Genomic DNA, 21,354 nt, shown 5'->3' with positions numbered 1-21,354 from the left:
GCAGGGCCATACGTTCGTTGGACCAAGATCGAGCTGGTGGATCTCGGGGTGCTCAAGACCAGCATGCACGCCAACATGCTAGCACGAGCGAGGCACGGTCGCCTGGACGGGATACTGCTCCTTCTAACATATTTAGAAGTCCGAGCATATCCCGCTCCTCGCACCGTTCGCCACTGCCGCCCACCACTCCAACAGAAGCTTTGGCGCGAGCTCAACTGCTCCTGGATTACCCTCCAACGGCAGACAAGATCGATGAATGGAGGGCCACCATTCAGAGTCTCATCGGCTTCGCCAATGGCGACGCTCCGCGGCAGCTGAGTACATCGCTGCCGCGGCAGGACTGCCGGGTAGGAGCCGATGGCGACGAAACCGGTGGGGGTGCAACCACCATGCACTCTCCACCCCGAAGGCCAAGATCGCCGACTCGCCGGATCCACCTCGACAGCGACTCCACCGCATCATAAGATCCACGAGCTCGTCGCGATCAGCGCCAAGTTCTTCCGAACGACAGAGCAAGAAGAGGAAGTTGATTTCTGGTGACTATTTTCCGGCAGAGCTCCCCGAAGCCGCCGCCAAGAAGGTCCTCAAGATCAATACCAAGGGTGCTGAGGAGCAGTATGTTCTGTTGAAGCAGACGCTCCCGCCAAGTTTTGCTCCGGCAAGCTTGCCGGGGAACGTCAAGCTCCGGCTGAGCCGCAGGTTCTCGCCGTAGAAGCAGATGTTCCCGCAGCAACAGATGTGCCTTTAGTCCTTGTTGTCGAGCCGCAAGCTCCAGCATGGGCACAACAGATTGTCCGTTTCCTTCAGACAGGAGAACTTCCCGAAGAGCAAGAAGAAACGGAAAGAGTAGCCCGGCAGTCAAGTATGTACCAGTTTGTCGACAACACACTGTACAGAAGAAGACTCAACGGCGTGAAATTGAAGTGTATTCATCGGGAAGACGGACAAAAGCTGTTGGCAGAGATACATGGAGGCATATGTGGTCACCACATTGGCGCAAGAGCACTTGCCGGCAAAGCGTTCTGGCAAGGTTTCTTTTGGCCGACAGCCCTCCAGGATGCAACTGCACAAGTAACCAAGTGTGAAGCGTGCCAGTTCCATTCCAAGCAGATACACCAGCCAGCTCAAGCTCTCGAGATGACCCCTTTATCCTGGCCATTTTCGGTCTGGGGGCTCGACATCCTCGGTCCCCTTCCCCGAGCTGTCGGGGGCTTTGAGTACTTGTACGTTGCAATCGACAAGTTCACAAAGTGGCCAGAAGTGGAAGCAGTAAGGAAGGTGACAGCACAGTCAGCAGTCAAGTTCTTCAGGTCGATTGTTTGCCGCTTCGGGATCCCTAACAGGATCATCACCGACAATGGCACGCAATTCACGAGCCGCACCTTCATGCGGTACGTCCAAGATCTTGGCGCCAAGGTCTGCTTCGCTTCTGTTGCTCATCCGAGAAGTAACGGTCAAGCGGAGAGGGCGAATGCTGAAGTGCTGCGCGGGCTCAAGACCAGGACTTTCGACAGGCTGCACAAGTGCGGAAAGAACTGGATTGAGGAGCTGTCGGTGGTTCTTTGGTCGGTCAGGACGACGCCAAATCGAGCCACTGGCCAGACACCTTTCGCTCTAGTCCATGGAGCAGAGGCAGTTCTCCCCACGGAACTCGTATACGGGTCACCTCGAGTGCTCGCTTATGATGAGCTTGAGCAAGAGCAGTTGCGACAAGATGACGCGCTGCTCCTTGAGGAGGACCGTCTTCAGGCCGCTATACGAGCTGCTCGATACCAGCAAGCTTTGCGCCGCTACCATAGCCGCAAAGTTAATGCCAGAAGTCTCGAGGAAGGCGACCTTGTTCTTCGGCGCGTTCAGTCCGCCAAGAATTCCAACAAGTTGACGCCGAAGTGGGAAGGCCCTTACCGGGTGAAACGAGTCACTAGGCCTGGCGCTGTCCACCTTGAGACCGAAGATGGCATTCCGGTGAGTAACTCCTAGAACATTGAGCATCTTCGTAAGTTTTACCCGTAAGGCGTGGTTGCCGGAACCTGTTCCGGCAACCACCTTTTGTACAAGTCTTGCCGATGTTGCATGTAATCCTTTGTACAAAGCCGGGCGCAGACCCCGTGCATAAGTAAAGCTCATGTGCTCCGCACATCTTGTCAATTTCATGCTTTCTACTTTTCTTTGCATGCGTTATCTGACACTTTGTGCAACGCCTAACCCCGGTAAGCAATAACGAGCCATAAGGCCCCATATCTTTATTTTCTCTTCTTTCTCTTTCTCAAAGAAGGGAAGGTTCCCTCGCCCACAAGTTTGCCGGGGGAAAGGAGAAGATAATGGTGTGGACCAAGCGTCGTTCGAGGAAGTTTCGCCTTACCGGGAAGCAAATGACAGAAAAGCTAAGTTGCTAAAGTTTGAGCAATCAGTTTTAAAAATTTTAAGTTATCTTCCTTGAACGACCGTGCTTTGTATGGAAAACCTGTGCGCGGAGGAACCAACTCGTAGCTAGTTGCGCCCTTACTTTGTTTTGAGTCTGCTCAACAACTTAAGTGAGCTGCGACTAGTTGCGACAAGGTTTCTTGTCGGTAGCAGCACCGCCAGCAGGCTGCTGACGTCCCGCACTCAGCGCTCGTGGCTAAGGTGCCTGCGCCGACAAGTTCCCTAAAAGCGTAGGGAAAAAACATACAAAGGAAGGAATCAAGTAAAGGAAATAACATAGCAATCGCTACCCAAAATAGAGTCATATTATAAGATAGCTTGTCGCAGCTCTAACAGATTGTTCTCATAACATGACCAGTAGCGACAAGAAAAAGAGAAAACGGGCGGCCTAATCTACGCGATCTCCCTCAACCCTCTTGATCCCGCTCACCTTGTCCACAATGGGTGCGACAAGGGTCTTGAGCGCTTCCAGATCAGCATCCGGCGGCAAGGTCCTGAGGACGTTGGTGAGGTTGAGGCATGGGTTGCGGAAGGCCACCTTCACCAGCACCTTTTGAAGAGCTCCCGCATAGATTTTGCGCGACTCGTCGGCCAGCTGCTTTGGCATTTTCTCCCGGAGTCGCTGGAGGGCCGTCGCCACGCCTTTGAAGAACAAGCTGAGCTTGGCGCTGGGTTGGAGGTGCTCATCGGAGGAATACCCGAGATCCTCCATCCCCAGCTGCGCCAGCTCCCCGTCGATGGCTGCGGCAACATCCACGAGACCCTCGGTCCAGTGCTCCACGATCTCTCCCACGACGCCGCATTCGACGCATGCCGTTCGAGGAGGGCGCGGAGGATACAGAGTGAGATACGGCGTAACCCAGGCCGCGCGTGCCCGTGCCCTGTTTTGGGCCTGGCCCAACAGCGCTCGGCACCGTGTGTGGCCCAGGCCCGGGGGCTCCTGTCGGTGTACTAGAGTAGGGGTACCCTAGTATCCCGAACTTGTGCACGGGCAGTGGCAGCACCCCGTGGCAAGGCTTGCCGGGTGACCGCCAAGGTCCTCCATGGTTCCTTTGGAGCCATTCAAGAACAAAGTATTCAAGCCAAGGAGGCAAGGCCCCGGCAAGAGGAGCTTGCCGGGAAGGCCAACCAAGGCATCTCAAGGAACTTGCCGCGATGCGCCACGCGTCCCAGCGAGGCCCGGTGAGCGACAAGCTTCCGGACGCGATAAGACAACGACCGCGGCAAGGCGCTTGCCGCGGCAAGCTACCACTCTGTACTCGCGCTCCAGCACATCCACCAACGTGTCGCCCTGGGGCCTTTCCAGGCGCGCGTGGCAAGAGGCTGTGCAGCCAGCGGTGCGCGGTGGCAAGCGACACTGACAAGATTGCCATCGTGGCGAGCGGTGGCGTCCCTGACGGTCCCTTTGTGCACTATTTGGGCGACGTAGACGGGCATTTAGTGCCTTTGTCCCCTGCCATCAGGGTTAGGTATGATACACTGTACAGGTAGTTGTACCAACCGCAATTCCTTTTCCATTTTTACCCTTGTCTACGTTGCCACCTGTCGGAGACCCCTTTAGCATATAAAAGGAGGCCCATGCGCAACGTAGAGAGGGGTTCGAAGGCAGAAAAACGCTCACGCTTGGTCTCGTTAGCAGCTAGTGTGTACTGTAGCACTCAGCGCTCCCGAGCTAGAACTCAATACACTCAGACATGCAGCAGTAGGAGTATTATCTCTCCGGAGAGCTCCGAAGCTGGGTAAACTGCTCGTGTGCTTCGCCTCGATCCGCTCTTCGTGCGATCTCCGCCCCCCGCCGAACCGAAAGGGGCTCGGTCCGCCGGTCCCATAGGTGTTCGTGGATCAGCTTCCCCGACATTTAGTATCGGGTTTAGTAATTCTAGTAGCTTCATGACAGAAATAAATAACATGCCCATCAATATTATCAACCAAGAGATCTTTAACCATAGAAACACTAGGTTCAACTTTAATTTGCTCAGTGGGGTGTAGGTGTTCTAGTATAACTCTTACGAACCATAGTTGAAGCTTTAGCATGATACGTTATTCTAACAGGAAAAGGTGGTTTCTCAATATAAGCAGTAGGAACAATCGGATCAACATTATAAGTAATAGTTTCTTCTTCAACTTTAATAGGTTCTACTACTCTAATTTCAATGGGAGGATGATATTTAAACCACTTCTCCTTAGGGAGATCAACATGAGTAGAAAAAGATTCACAGAAAGAAGCCACTATCTCAGAGTCAAGTCCATATTTAGTGCTAAAATCACGAAAAGCATCAGTATCCATAAAAGATTTAACACAATCAAACTTAAGGTTTATACCTGACTCCTTACCTTCATTGAGTTACCAATCTTTAGAGTTGCGTTTAATTCTTTCCAATAAGTCCCATTTGAATTCAATAGTTTTCTTCATCAAAGAACCAGCACAAGAAGTATCGAGCATGGATCGATCATTATGAGAAAGCCGAGCATAAATTTTTTGAATAATAATTTCTCCTGAGAGCTCATGATTGGGGCATGAATTGACTTAAGCCTCCCCCAAGCTTGAGCGATACTTTCTCCGTCACGAGGCCAAAAATTGTATATATAGTTCCGATCATGATGAACCAGATGCATAGGATAAAACTTCTGATGAAATTCCAATTTCAATCGGTTCTAGTACCTTGATCCAATATCATCACATAGCCTAAACCATGTCAGTGACTTTCCCTTCAAAGATAAAGGTAAGACCTTCTTCTTGACAACATCCTCGGGCATACCTACAAGCTTAAATAATCCACAAACTTCATCCACATAGATTAGGTGCATATTAGGATGTAATGTTCCATCTCCTTCATAAGGATTATCTAGCAGTTTCTCTATCATACCTGAAGGAATTTCATAATAATTATTTTCAGTAGGTGCAGTAGGTTGTGGAGCAACTCTTTGCTCTTCTGGTCAAGGTGAAGATACCCTGAACAAGCCCCTCAAAGGATTATTTTCCATAGTAACAAGTGACAGTAAATTTCAGCACACTATATAAATGTTTCCTTACCAAATTCCACTTACCAAAGGCGCTTCACTCCCCGGCAACAGCGCCCAAAAACAGTCTTGATGACCCAAAAATATAGGGGATCTATCGTAGTCCTTCCGATAAGTAAGAATATCGAACCCAACGAGGAGCAGAAGGAAATGACAAGCGGTTTTTAGCAAGGTATTCTCTGCAAGCACTGAAATTATCCATAATAGATAGTTTTGTGATAAGATAATTCGTGATGGGTAACAAGTACCAAAAGTAAACAAGGTGAAGCAAGGTTGAAAAATACTTTTTGTAGAAAAGGACAAGCCTGGACGAACTCTTATATAAAGCAAAGCGCTGCTGAGGACACATGGGAATTATTGTGAAGTTAGTTTTCATCATGCTCATATGATTCACGTTCATTACTTTGATAATTTGATATGTGGGTGGACCAGTGCTTGGGTGATGCCCTTCCTTGGACAAGCCTCCCACTTATGATTAACCCCTCTCACAAGCATCCGCAACTACGAAAGAGGAATTAAGGTAAACCTAACCATAGCATGAAACATATGGATCCAAATCATCCCCTTACGAAGCAACGCATAAACTAGGGTTTAAGCTTCTGTCACTCTAGCAACCCATCTTCCGCTTATTACTTCCCAATGGCTTCCCCTAGGCCCAAATCATGGTGATGTGTCATTTAGTCAACGTTCACATAACACCACTAGAGGAAAGACAACATACATCTCATCAAAATATCGAACGAATAGGAATTTCACATGATTACTTATAACAAGACTTCTCCCATGTCCTCAGGAACAAACGTAACTACTCACAAAGCATATTCATGTTCATAATTAGAGGAGTATTAATTATCATTAAGGATCTAAACATATGTTCCACTGAATAAACCAGCTAGCATCAACTACAAGGAGTAATCAACACTATACTAGCAACCCACATGTACCAATCTGTGGTTTTGAGACAAAGATCAGATACAAGAGATGAACTAGGGTTTGAGAGGAGATGGTGCTAGTGAAGATGTTGACGAATATTGACCCCCTCTTGATGAGAGGATCGACGATGATGACGATGGCGATGATTTCCCCCTCCCGGAGGGATGTTTCCCCAGCAAAACTGCCCCGCTGGAGCCCTAGATTGGTTCTGCCCAGGTTCCGCCTTGAGACGGTGGCGCTTCGTCCTAAAAGCTTCCTTCTGATTTTTTTCCAGGTCAAAACACACCATCTAGCAGAAGATGGGCATCGAGGACATGCCAGGGGGCCCACAAGACCGGAGGGCGCGCCTAGGGGGTAGGGCGCGCCCTCCACCCTTTTGGATCGCAGGTGGCCACCCTCTGGTGCTTTATTCGCCCAACATTTTATACATATTCCAAAAATATTATCTATGAAGTTTTAGGACTTTTGGAGTTGTGCAGAATAGGTCTCTAATATTTGCTCCTTTTCCAGTCCAGAATTCTAGCTGCCAGTATTCTCCCTCTTCATGTAAACCTTATAAAGTAAGAGAGAAAAGGCATAAGTATTGTGATATAACGTGTAATAACAACCCATAATGCAATAAATATCAATATAAAAGCATGATGCAAAATGGATGTATCAATGAAGGAGTAGGTTCCTTGACGACCATGTGTTATTAATGTGGGCGGCAAATGGACGGAGGACGGTCGTGGTGTCGTTTGAACTTGGAGTAGTCACGTGGACCAGGAAGCAGCGCGGGTGTCGCTCTCTCGGCCGGCGCGCCGCTTCAGTGATGGCACTAGTGAGAGGTCATGTTCGCTCTGATCGGGCACGAATGAGGCATTGGTGCTCTGGAGCAACGCTGGCTGTTTTGGGCGGGAAGCACGCCTGGGCGAGCAAGGGGAATCTGGTGGGCCAGACCGGTCAAACACGGCCTTGCCAGCGATCCGAACGCTCGCAAAGCCCCTCAATTTGTCTCCAGTTTGCGGAAAAAAAACATGCCCAGACCACACGACGGACCGATACTGTCGGGAATCGTTGCATGGAAAACAAAAAAAATCTACGTACATGCAATGATCTATCCATGGAGATGCATAGCAACGAGGGGGAGAGTGTGTCTACGTACCCTCGTAGACCGTAAGCGTAAGCGTTGCACAACCCTGTTGATGTAGTCGAACTTCTTCGCGCTTTAACCGATCAAGTACCGAATGCACGACACCTCCGTGTTCTGCACACGTTCAACTCGGTGACATCCCTCGCCTTCTTGATCCAGCAAGATGTCGAGGTAGTAGATAGGTTCCATCAGCACGACAACGTGGTGATGGTGATGGTGAAGTGTTCTCCACAGGGCTTCTCCTAAGCACTGATAATCCCCAAGTGCAAGGAATCATCATAGCAATTCCCAAAGGTGGAAGTGATAAGTATGGAGTGTCGAACCCAGAAGGAGCTAAAGGTAAGATCAATATTCTCTCAAGTCCTATCTACCACTGATATGACTCTACGTACACCGAACGTTTGCTTCCAACTAGAAACGAGAAATAAAACTACATTGTGGGTATGAAGAGGATAACTTTGCATGATATCGGAGATCTAAAATATAAAAGTAGGTGATGTTATCATAAAGTTAGAATATATTACTAAATATTATAAATAGCGAGTGTGGAATAATGATGGGTCGGTGTGCGGAATTATCCTAGTCAATTGTTAACAAGACCGATGGTCGTCATTGCAATTTCATGAGGGAGAGGCGTAAGATAACATACTTTCTCTTCTTGGATCATATGCACTTATGACTGGAACTCTAGCAAGCATCCGCAACTACTAAAGATCATTAAGGTAAAACCCAACCATAGCTTTAACATATCAAGTCCCCTTTATCCCATACGCCACAACCCCCTTACTCGGTTTATGCTTCTGTCACTCAAGCAACCCACTATAAGCGAATCATGAACGTATTGCAACACCCTACAACGGGAATCCCTCAAGCTTGCGCGACACGGAGGGCACAATAGGACAGCACCAAAATAAAACATACAACTCATATTAATCTAGATCATCAATCAACCCAAAGACAAAGTATATCTACTCAAAACATCATAGGATGGCAACACATCATTGGATCATAATATGTGGCATAAAGCACCATGTTCAAGTAGGGATTACAGCGGGGTGTGGGAGAGTGGACCGTGTAAAAGAGATGAGGATGGTGATGATGATGGTGATGTTGATGAAGACGATCACCGCGGCGATGATTCCCCTCCCGATGGCACTCCGGCGCCATCAAGAGAGAGGAGGAGAGGTTATCCCCCTTGTGCTTCCTCCTCCATGGCCTCCCCCTGGATGGGAAGAGGTTCCCCCTCTGGTCCTTGGCCTTCATGGCGATGATGGCCCCTCTGAGATCCTTCCCCAGAGAGGGCCTAGATTGATTTCTCAGGGCTACAAAGGCTTGCTGTGGCGGAACTTTCCATCTAGGTTATTTTCTGGAAGTTTGGACATTTATAGGAGAGGTTGGCCTTGAGGACAAGTCAGGGGGCCCCACGGGGAGTCCACGAGGCACAGGGCGCACCCTAGGAGGGTGGGCGCGCCCTCCACCATCGTGGGTCCCTCGGGACTCCCCTCTGGTAGATTTTTGTTCCAGTATTTTTTATATTTTCCATAAAAAATCTCCGTTGATTTTTAGCGCATTCTGAGAACTTTTATTTTTGCACAAAAACAACACCACGGTAGTTCTGCTGAAAACAATGTCAGTCCGGGTTAGTTCTAATAAAATCATACCAAAATCATATAAAACTATTGTAAACATGGCATGAATACTTCATAAATTATAGATACGTTGGGGACGTATCAGCATCCCCAAGCTTAATTCCTGCTTGTCCTCGAGTAGGTAAATGATAAAAGAAATAATTTATGAAGTGTGAATGCTAGCAAGCACTTAAGTTTGATCATGGTAGTTTCAGTCACTTTTTCTAGCATCAGTATATATCATAACAGTAGCTCAACTCATAAAACTTTTCATGATCAAGTAACAAGCTATTCACAAGTTAAAGTATAGATCACAAACTTCCTTGAAAACTAACAAAACATGCTCTTAGTCATCAAACAATTGCAATTCATCTTATTTTTGTGAAGGGTCTATGTAAGAGCTTTTGTTCAGCAAACTCCACATACTCAACTATCATTTAATCTTTCACAATTGTTAACACTCATGTGATATTTATGGTTTCAAAGTTTTAATCGGACATAGAGAAAGATAGGGGCTAATAGTTTTGCCTCCCAACCTTTTACCTCAAGGGTAATGTCAACAATAATAATTTATGAAAACCTACATCCAAGTGGATATATATATCCGGATTGCTCCAACACAAAGTGCTTGCCAAAGGAAAAAGTGTTAAAAGGAAAGGTGATGATCACCATGACTCTTGTATAAGGGTAGAAGATAAAAGTAAAAGATAGGCCCTTCGCAGAGGGAAGCATAGTGATACGTCTGCAACGTATCTATAATTTATGAAGCATTCATGCTATTATATTATCTGTTTTGGATGATTATGGGCTTTATTATACACTTTTATATTATTTTTGGGACTAACCTATTAATCGGAGGCCCAACCCATATTGCAGTTTTCTTGTCTATTTCAGTGTTTCGAAGAAAAGTAATATCAAACGGAGTCCAAACGGAATGAAAGCTTCAGGAGCATTATTTTTGGAACGAATGCTATCCAGGAGACTAGGAGTTGAAGCCAATGAAGCTTCGAGATGGCCACGAGGGTGGGGGGCGCGCCCCCTGCCTCGTGGGCCCCTCGAGCATCCCCCGACTGACTTCTTTCGCCTATATATTCCCATATACCCTAAAAACCTCAAAGACAAAGATAGATCGGGAGTTCTGCCGCCACAAGCCTCTGTAGCCACCAAAAACCAATCGGGACCCTGTTCCGTTACCCTGCCGGAGGGGGGATCCCTCACCGGTGGCCATCTTCATCATCTCGGCGCTCTCCATGATGAGGAGGGATTAGTTCACCCTCGGGCTGAGGGTATGTACCAGTAGCTATGTGTTTGATCTCTCTCTCTCTCTCTCGTGTTCTCTCTATGGCATGATCTTGATGTATCGCGAGCTTTGCTATTATAGTTGGATCTTATGATGTTTCTCCCCTTCTACTCTCTTGTAATGGATTGAGTTTTCCCTTTGAAGTTATCTTATCAGATTGAGTCTTTAAGGATTTGAGAACAGTATGTCTTCTCGTGCTTATCTGTAGTGACAATGGGATATTCACGTGATCCACTTGATGTATGTTTTGGTGGTCAACTTGTGGGTTCCACCCATGAACCTATGCATAGGGGCTGGCATACGTTTTTGTCTTGACTATCCGGTAGAAACTTTGGGGCACTCTTTGAAGTACTTTGTGTTGGTTGAATAGATGAATCTGAGATTGTGTGATGCATATCGTATAATCATGCCCACGGATACTTGAGGTGACAATGGAGTATCTAGGTGACATTAGTGTTTTGGTTGATTTGTATCTTAAGGTGTTATTCTAGTATGAACTCTATGATAGATTGAATGGAAAGAATAGCTCTATGTTATTTTACTACGGACTCTTGAATAGATAGATCAAAAAGGATAACTTTGAGGTGGTTTCGTACCCTACCACAATCTCTTCGTTTGTTCTCTGCTATTAGTGTCTTTGGAGTGACTCTTTGGTGCATGTTGAGGGATAGTTATGTGATCCAATTATGTTATTATTGTTGAGAGAACTTGCACTAGTGAAAGTATGAACCTTAGGCCTTGTTTCCTACCATTGCAATACCATTTACGCTTACTTTTATCGCTTGCTACCTTGCTGTTTTTATAATTTCAGATTACAAATACCTTTATCTACTATCCATATTGCACTTGTATCACCATCTCTTCGCCGAACTAGTGCACCTATACAATTTACCATTGTATTGGGTGTGTTGGGGACACAAGAGACTCTTTGTTATTTGGTTGCAGGGTTGTTTGAGAGAGACCATCTTCATCCTACGCCTCCCACGGATTGATAAACCTTAGGTCATCTACTTGAGGGAAATTTGCTACTGTCCTACAAACCTCTGCACTTGGAGGCCCAACAACGTCTACAAGAAGAAGGTTGTGTAGTAGACATCAAGCTCTTTTCTGGCGCCGTTGCCGGGGAGGTGAGTGCTTGAAGGTATATCTTTAGATCTTGCAATCGAATCTTTTTGTTTCGTGTTTTATCACTAGTTTAGTTTATAAAAGAAAACTATAAAAAAATGGAATTGAGTTTGCCTCATATGCTTCATCTTTTTAATATCTTTCGTGAGAATGGTGGGAAGGAAAATTGTGCTCAAGTGCTAGAAGAAGAAATCTATAAAATGATTGGCACTAAATCTTTGTATGATGAGCATGATTGGAATGTTGTTAGTATGAATTCTTTTTATACCCATGATGCTAATGATATGCAAAGCCACAAGCTTGGGGATGCTATGTTTGATGAATATGATATTTTTTGTCCCCCAAGTTTTGATGAGCAAATTTACTATGATGAAAGCATGCCTCCTATTTATGTTGATTATATTGATGAAAGTGGGTTTGGAAGAGTGTCAAATTTAGGTAATATTGATCCCACTATTTTGGAGGGTGTTGAATCTTATTGTGATAATTATGAAAGTGGATTTGGAGAGGTCATGACTTTATTTAGTGAAGAATCCACTATTTCGGAAGATGTTCCAATTGATTATGAGAACAGAGTTGCTATCTATGATGATTATTGTGATGACATGTATGCTATAAAGAACAATGATAACCATGAACCTTGTCATCATGATTTTAGTTTTCAATTGTATTATGCCTCACATGATAGTTATTTTGTTGAGTTTGCTCCCACTATTATTCATGAGAAGAAATTTGCTTATGTGGAGAGTAATAAAATTTCTATGCTTGTAGATCATGAAAAGAATACTTTATGTGATGGTTATATTGTTGAATTCATTCATTATGCTACTGAAAATTATTATGAGGGAGGAACATATGCTTGTAGGAATTGCAATAATATTAAGTTTCCTCTCTATGTGTTGAATTTTTTGAAGCTATGCTTGTTTTGCCTTCCTATGCTAGTTGATTATTGTTCATATAAGTTGTTTGCTCACAAAATCCCTATGCATAGGAAGTGGGTTAGACTTAAATGTGCTAGTCATATTCTTCATGATGCTCTCTTTATGTTTCAATTCTTATCTTTTATGTGAGCATCATTGAAATCATCATGCCTAGCTAGGGGCGTTAAACGATAGCGCTTGTTGGGAGGCAACCCAATTTATTTTTGTTCCTTGATTTTTGTTCCTATTTAGTAATAAATAATTCATCTAGCCTATGTTTAGATGTGCTTTTATGTTTTAATTAGTGGTTGTGCCAAGTAGAACCTTTGGGAAGACTTGGGTGAAGTCTTTGTGATCTTGCTGTAAAAAACAGAAACTTTAGCGCTCACGAGAATAGCTGCCATTGTTTACTGGAGAGTGATTTTAGGTTGATTATTTTTGCAGATGATTAATAGACAAATTACTCAGGTCCATCAATTTATTTCATAATTGTTTGAGTTCCATAAGTATACGTTTGATACAGATTACTACAGACTGTTTTGTTTTTGACAGATTCTGTTTTCTATGTGTTGTTTGCTTATTTTGATGAATCTATGAGTAGTATCGGAGGGTATGAACCATAGAGAAGTTGGAATACAGTAGTTTTAACACCAATATGAATTTATAATGAGTTCACAACAGTACCTAAGTGGTGGTTTTATTCTCTTATACTAACGGAGCTTACGAGTTTTCTGTTAAGTTTTGTGTGGTTGAAGTTTTCAAGTTTTAGGTAAAGATTCGATGGACTACGGAATAAAGAGTGGCAAGAGACTAACATTGGGGATGCCCAAGGCACCCCAAGGTAATATTCAAGGACAACCAAGAGCCTAATCTTGGGGATGCCCCAAAAGGCATCCCCTCTTTTGTCTTCGTTCATCGGTAACTTTACTTGGAGCTATATTTTTATTCACCACATGATATGTGTTTTTCTTGGAGCATCATTTTATTTTTATTTGTTTTCTGTTATTTAGAATATTTTTTTGCATTTATATTTTCAATAAAAATTTCAAGTATAGCCTTTACCATGCTTATTTTGCTAGTATACATGTTGCTGTTTGAAAACAGAAAGTTTACCGCTGTTGCAAAAATTCCCTAGAAAAGTCAGAGAATGATATAATGTTGAAACTTTTTGCATAATGAGCTATGATAAATATTCTACAACATAATGTTTTTCTCATAATTTTTGGAGTTAGGGAAGTATGATGAATCTTGCATTCTTTCAAGACTATACTGTTTTGGCAGATTGCTGTTATGTTTGCATTGTTTGCATATGTTTGCTAGTTTAATGTTTCTATTTGAGGATAGGGGTATTAAATATGCAGAGACATTTAGTATGCAATGTTGAATAATATTCTTAGTGATTTGTTACAGTAGAAAATGACAAGGTTTTTGCATTGGTTTATACTAACTTATCTCACGAGTTCTTGTTGAGTTTGGTGTGGATAAAGCTTTCGAGTTTTAGGAAACCGAGATATAAAAGGAATTAAGGAGACACAAAAGCTCAAGATTGGGGATGCCCATGGCACCCCAAGATAATATTTCAAGAAGTCTCAAGCATCCAAGCTTGGGGATGCCCCGGTAGGCATCCCACCTTTCTTCTTCAACAATTATCGGTTAGTATCGGTTGAACCTAAGTTTTTGCTTCTTCACATGAGTCATGCGATCCTTGCAATGTAATTTTGTTTTGCTTCTCTTGCTGTATGAACAAAATACCAAGATCTGAAATTCTTAAATGTTAGAGAGTCTTCACATAGTTGCATAATTATTTAACTACTCATTGATCTTCACTTATATCTTTTTGGAGTAGTTTGTCATTTACTCGTGTGCTTCACTTATATCCTATGAGTAAATGGTTGAATGAGTTGAATGTCATAAATCTGAAATTATATATGTCTCATTTGCTTATCCCATGGGGAGTAATGACTTCACATCTAAGAAGTAGAGGTTGTAAATTTATTGAAGGTTAGCAAGCATTGTATTGGTCATTTGAACAATTCATGAAAGAATATTGAAGGAAGAGAGATTTCACATATAAATATACTATCTTAGACATCTTTTATAATTGTGAGCACTCATTAAGTATGACATGCTAAAGAGTTGATGTTGGACAAGGAAGACAACGTAATGGGTTATGTTTTCTCACATCTCAGTTAAAGTATATTGTCATGGATCATTCAAACATGTTGAGCTTGCCTTTCCCCCTCATGCTAGCCAAAATTTCTTGCACCAAGTAGAGATACTACTTGTGCTTCCAAATATCCTTAAACCCAGTTTTTGCCATGAGAGTCCACCATACCTACCTATGGATTGAGTAAGATCCTTCAAGTAAGTTGTCATCGGTGCATGCAATAAAAATTGCTCTCTAAATATGTATGATCTATTAGTGTGAAGAAAATAAGCTTTATACGATCTTGTTATGGAAGCGATAAAAGCGACGGACTGCATAATAAAGGTCCATATACAAGTGGCAATATAAAGTGATGTTCTTTTGCATTAAGATTTTATGCATCCAACCATAAAAGCGCATGACAACCTCTGCTTCCCTCTGCGAAGGGCCTATCTTTACTTTATGTCTTTACTTTATGCAAGAGTCAAGGTGATCTTCACCTTTCCCTTTTTCATTTTATCCTTTGGCAAGCACCTCGTGTTGGAAAGATCCTGATATATATATCCAATTGGATGTAAGTTAGCATGAACTATTATTGTTGACATCACCCAAAGGTGAATACGTTGGGAGGCAACACTATAAGCCCCTATCTTTCTCAGTGTCTGATTAAAACTCCATAACCATAAGTATTGCGTGAGTGTTAGCAATTGTAGAAGAGTATATGATAGTTGAGTATGTGGAGTTTGCTAAATCAAAGCTCTGACTTAGACCCTTCCTGAAAATAAGATGAATTGTAATTGTTTGATGACTAAGAATGAAGTTTGCTAGTTTTCAAGAAAGTTTATGGTCTATGCTTTCACATGTGAATAGCTTGTTACTTGATCATGAAAAGTTTTATGAGATGAGCTACTATTATGACATATAATGATGCTAGAAAAGGTGATTGAAATTATCATTGATCAAACTTATGCAACTGCTAGCATTCACACTTCCTAAATTCTTTCTTTTATCATTTACCTACTTGAGGATGAGCAGGAATTAAGCTTGGGGATGTTGATACGTCTCCAACGTATCTATAATTTATGAAGCATTCATGCTATTATATTATCTGTTTTGGATGATTATGGGCTTTATTATACACTTTTATATTATTTTTGGGACTAACCTATTAACCGAAGGCCCAACCCATATTGCTGTTTTCTTGCCTATTTCAGTGTTTTGAAGAAAAGGAATATCAAACAGAGTCCAAACGGAATGAAACCTTCGGGAGCATTATTTTTGGAATGAACGTGATCCAGGAGACTTGGAGTTGAAGCCAACGAAGCTTCGAGGTGGCCACGAGGGTGGGGGCCGCCCCCCTACTGGGCGCGCCTCCTGTCTCGTGGGCCCCTCTAGCATCCCCCGACCGACTTCTTTCACCTATATGTTCCCATATACCCTAAAAACATCGAAGAGGAAGATAGATCGGGAGTTCCGCCGCCACAAGCCTTTGTAGCCACCAAAAACCAATCAGGACCCTGTTCCGGCACCCTGCCGGAGGGGGGGTCCCTCACCGGTGGCCATCTTCATCATCCCGGCGCTCTCCATGATGAGGAGGGAGTAGTTCACCCTCGGGGCTGAGGGTATGTACCAGTAGCTATGTGTTTGATCTCTCTCTCTCTCTCTCTCTCGTGTTCTCTCTATGGCACGATCTTGATGTATCGCGAGCTTTGCTATTATAGTTGGATCTTATGATGTTTTTCCCCCTCTACTCTCTTGTAATGGACTGAGTTTTCCCTTTGAAGTTATCTTATCGGTTTGAGTCTTTAAGGATTTGAGAACACTATGTCTTCTCGTGCTTACCTGTGGTGACAATGGGATATTCACGTGATCCATTTGATGTATGTTTTGGTGATCAACTTGCGGGTTCCGCCCATGAACCTATGCATAGGGGCTGGCACACGTTTTCGTCTTGACTATCCGATAGAAACTTTGGGGCACTCTTTGAAGTACTTTGTGTTGGTTGAATAGATGAATCTGAGATTGTGTGATGCATATCGTATAATCATGCCCACGAATACTTGAGGTGACAATGGAGTATCTAGGTGACATTAGTGTTTTGGTTGATTTGTATCTTAAGGTGTTATTCTAGTATGAACTCTATGATAGATTGAACGGAAAGAATAGCTCTATGTTATTTTACTACAGACTCTTGAATAGATATATCAAAAAGGATAACTTTGAGGTGGTTTCGTACCCTACCATAATCTCTTCGTTTGTTCTCCGCTATTAGTGTCTTTGGAGTGACTCTTTGTTGCATGTTGAGGGATAGTTATGTGATCCAATTATGTTATTATTGTTGAGAGAACTTGCACTAGTGAAAGTATGAACCTTAGGCCTTGTTTCCTACCATTGCAATACCGTTTACGCTTACTTTTATCGCTTGCTACCTTGCTGTTTTTATAATTTCAGATTACAAATACCTTTATCTACTATCCATATTGCACTTGTATCACCATCTCTTCACCGAACTAGTGCACCTATACAATTTACCATTGTATTGGGTGTGTTGGGGACACAAGAGACTCTTTGTTATATGGCTGCAGGGTTGTTTGAGAGAGACCATCTTCATCCGACGCCTCCCACGGATTGATAAACCTTAGGTCATCTACTTGAGGGAAATTTGCTACTGTCCTACAAACCTCTGCACTTGGAGGCCCAACAACGTCTACAAGAAGAAGGTTGTGTAGTAGACATCACATAGGTTGTCATGCGCTTTTATGGTTGGATGCACAAAATCTTAATGCAAAAGAACATCATTTTATATTGCCTCTTGTGATAAAGACCTTTATTCTGCAGTCTGTCACTTTTATTTCTTCCCTATCACAAGTTCGTATAAAGCTTATTTTCTTCGCACTAATAGATCATACATATTTAAGAAGCAATTTTTATTGCATGCACGATGACAAGTTACTTGAAGGATGTTACTCAATCCATAGGTAGGTATGGTGGACTCTCATGGCAAAACTGATTTAAGGGATGTTTGGAAGCACAAGTATTATCTCTACTTGATGCAAAGAATTTGGCTAGCATGAGAGGGAAAGGCAAGCTCAACATGTTGGATGATCCAAGACAATATAACGTTTAGGATATAGGAAAACATGACCCATTAAGTTGTCTTCCTTGTCCAACATCAACCTTTTAGCATTTCATATTTTAATGAGTGCTCACAATTACAAAAGATGTTCAATATAGTATATTTATATGTGAAATCTCTCTTCCTTTAATATTCTTTCATGAATTGTTCAAGTGACCAATGTTGTGTTTGCCGACTTTCAATAAGTTTACTACCTATACTTATTATGTGTGAAGTCATTACTCCCCATGTTATAAGCATATGAAACATATATAAATTTATATTTATGACATTCAATTCATTCAACCATTTACTCATAGGATATACGTGAAGCACGTGAGTAAATGGCAAACTACTCCAAAAAGATATAAGTGAAGAACACTGAGTAGTCAAATAATTAACTAGCCATGGGAGGATTATGTTTCATTCAATATTTCAGATCCAATGATTTTATTCAAACAGCAAGTAAAATGAAAATACGCTCCAAGAAAACACATATCATGTGACGAATAAAAATATGGCTTCGGGTAAGGTATACCGATGGTTTTGAAGACGAAAGAAGGGATGCCTTCCGGGGCATCCCCAAGCTTAGGCGCTTGAGTCTTCCTTGAATATTACCTTGGGGTGCCTTGGGAATCCCCAAGCTAAGAGTCTTTCCACTCCTTATTCTCCTCATATCGATATCTCACTCAAAACTTGAAAACTTCAATCACACAAAACTTAACGGAACTTCGTGAGATGGGTTAGTATGATAAAGAGTAAATCATTCACTTTGGTACTGTCAAAGACAAGATTCATAATTTTTCTCACACAATGCCTACTGTACCATATCATTTCTACAATTTATATTGAGCAATATAAGCCATAGAGACTAGAAAACAAGCAAACTATGCATTAAAACAGAATCTGCTAGAAATAGAACAGTCTGTAATGATCTGAACAACAACCATACTTATGCTACTCCAACAATTCTTAAATAAATTGGTGGACGTGAGGAATTTGTCTATTAATCTTCTGCAAAAATAATCAACTCAAAAGCACTCTTCTGTAAAATATGACAGCTAATCTTGTGAGCGCAAAGTTTCTGTTTTTTGCAGCAAGATCACATTAACTTTCACCCAAGTCTTCCCAAAGGTCTTACCTGGCACTTTATTGAAATAAAAGCTATAAAACATGATTACTACAGTAGCTTAATCATTTGGACACACAAAAATAGTAAAGGTAAATATTGGGTTGTCTCCCAACAAGCGCTTTTCTTTAATGCCTCTTAGCTAGGCATGAAGATTTCAATGATGCTCATATAAAAGATAAGAATTGAAACACAAAGAGAGCATCATGAACAATATGACTAGAAAATTTGAACCTAACCCACTTCCTATGCCTAGGGATTTTGTGAGCACACAATTTAAGGGAACAAGAATCAGCTAGCATAGGAAGGCAAAACAAGTATAACTTCAAAACTTTAAGCACATAGAGAGGAAACTTGATATTATTGCAACTCCTACAAGCATATATTCCTCCCTCATAATAATTTTCAGTAGCATCATGAATGAGTTTAACAATACAACCATCACATAAAACATTCTTTTCATGATCTGCAAGCATAGAAATTTTACTACTCTCCACATAAGCAAAAATTCTTCTCATTCGGAATAGTGGGAGCAAACTCAACATAATAACCGTCATGTGAGGCATAATCCAATTGAAAATTAAAATCATGATGACATGTTTCATGGTTAACATTATTCTTTATAGCATACATGTAATCACATTAATCATCATAGATAGCAACTTTGTTCTCATAATCAATTGGAACCTCTTCCGAAATAGTGGAATCATTACTAACTAAAGTTGACACTCTTCCAAATCCACTTTCATAAATATCACACTAAGATTCAACACCCTCCAAAATAGTGGGATCACTAATTCCTAAAGATGACACTCTTCCAAACCCACTTTAGATGATAGTATTGTTCATACTCCAAAAGATATAAGTGAAGATCATGGAGCATTCTACAATTAATATAGACTAACCAATATCCAAGCTCAAAATATATAAGTGAAGCACACGAAGCATTCTGTAAAACCATACTCAAAAGATATAAGTGAAGCACATGAAGAATTCTACAAACAAATGAAGGGATATCTCATACTATCATGGTTCCTAAAGAAAAATAAAAATACAAGGGACACAAATCATGTGAACAAAACAAAAACCGAGGTATACCGATAATTGTTGAAGAAGAAAGATGGGATGCCAACCGAGGAATCCCCAAGCTTAGATGCTTGAAGTATTTACTTGGGGTGCCCTGGGCATCCCCAATCTTGAACTCTTGCCTCTCTTTATTCTTCTACATCGGTAACTCCTCATTCTTCGGACACTTCATCCACACAAAACTTAACAAAAACTTTGTGAGATCTGTTAGTATAATAAAGCAAATCACTACCTTTAGGTACTGTTGCAAACTCATTTCAATTTAATATTAGCACTTTATATACTGTATTCCAACTTCACCATGGTTCATACCCCCCAATACTACCCATGGATTCATCAAAATAAGCGAACAACATATAGAAACCAGAATCTGCCAAAAACAGGATAGTCTGTAGTAATATGGAAATTTAGTAAACTTCTGCAACTCAAAAAATTATAAATAAGATATGAAAATTTTAATAATTTTTACAGAAGTAATGTGCAAAAAGTTTCAGACCCATTTGACTTTCCAGTAAAAAAAGTAAATTCACGCGCTACAGACAAAGTTTCTGTTTTTGTACTGCACATAGTAAACAAGCAATCTAATCATCCTAAGACCAAAGCTTGGCACATTATTATTATAATCGAAATGATATATACAAGGGGATAATTATTTACATAGAAACTTCCATGAAAAATTCTACATTGTTTCCATGAGCATGACAACAAGTGCTCAAGGTCGACCCTCACTTCTCCAATGCAGAACATTCCAATCACTTCTCTTCTTGAAAAACTTTTTAGGCATATGAGGCAAGTGCATCTTTTTGTATTTTGATTTTTTTTTATTTTTTTGTATGTTTCACCCACAACTAAGCAAATCAAAAAGGGAAAACAAAAACTACTTAGTGAAGAAAGCAAACAAGCACACACGAGAATATCAACCCCCGGCAATTGCTCCCCGACAACGGCGCCAGAAAAGAGCTTGATAATCCCCAAGTGCAGGGAATCATCGTAGTAATTCCCAAAGGTGGAAGTGATAAGTATGGAGTGTCGAACCCGGAAGGAGATAAAGGTAAGATCAATATTCTCTCAAGTCCTGTCTGCCACTGATACGACTCTATGTACACCGAATGTTTGCTTCCAACTAGAAACGAGAAATAAAACTACGTTGTGGGTATGAAGAGGATAACTTTGCATGATATCAGAGAGCTAAAATATAAAAGTAGGAGTTGTTATCATAAAGTTAGAATATATTACTAAATATTACAAATAGCGAGTGTGGAATAATGATGGGTCGGTGTGCGGAATTATCCTAGTCAATTGTTAACAAGACCGGTGGTCGTCATTGCAATTTCATATGAGGGAGAGGCATAAGCTAACATACTTTCTCTTCTTGGATCATATGCACTTATGATT

The sequence above is a fragment of the Triticum aestivum genome, chromosome 3B (assembly GCF_018294505.1).
Source record: "Triticum aestivum cultivar Chinese Spring chromosome 3B, IWGSC CS RefSeq v2.1, whole genome shotgun sequence".
NCBI classification, from domain to species: Eukaryota; Viridiplantae; Streptophyta; class Magnoliopsida; order Poales; family Poaceae; genus Triticum; species Triticum aestivum.
This window is presented reverse-complemented; position numbering follows the sequence as displayed.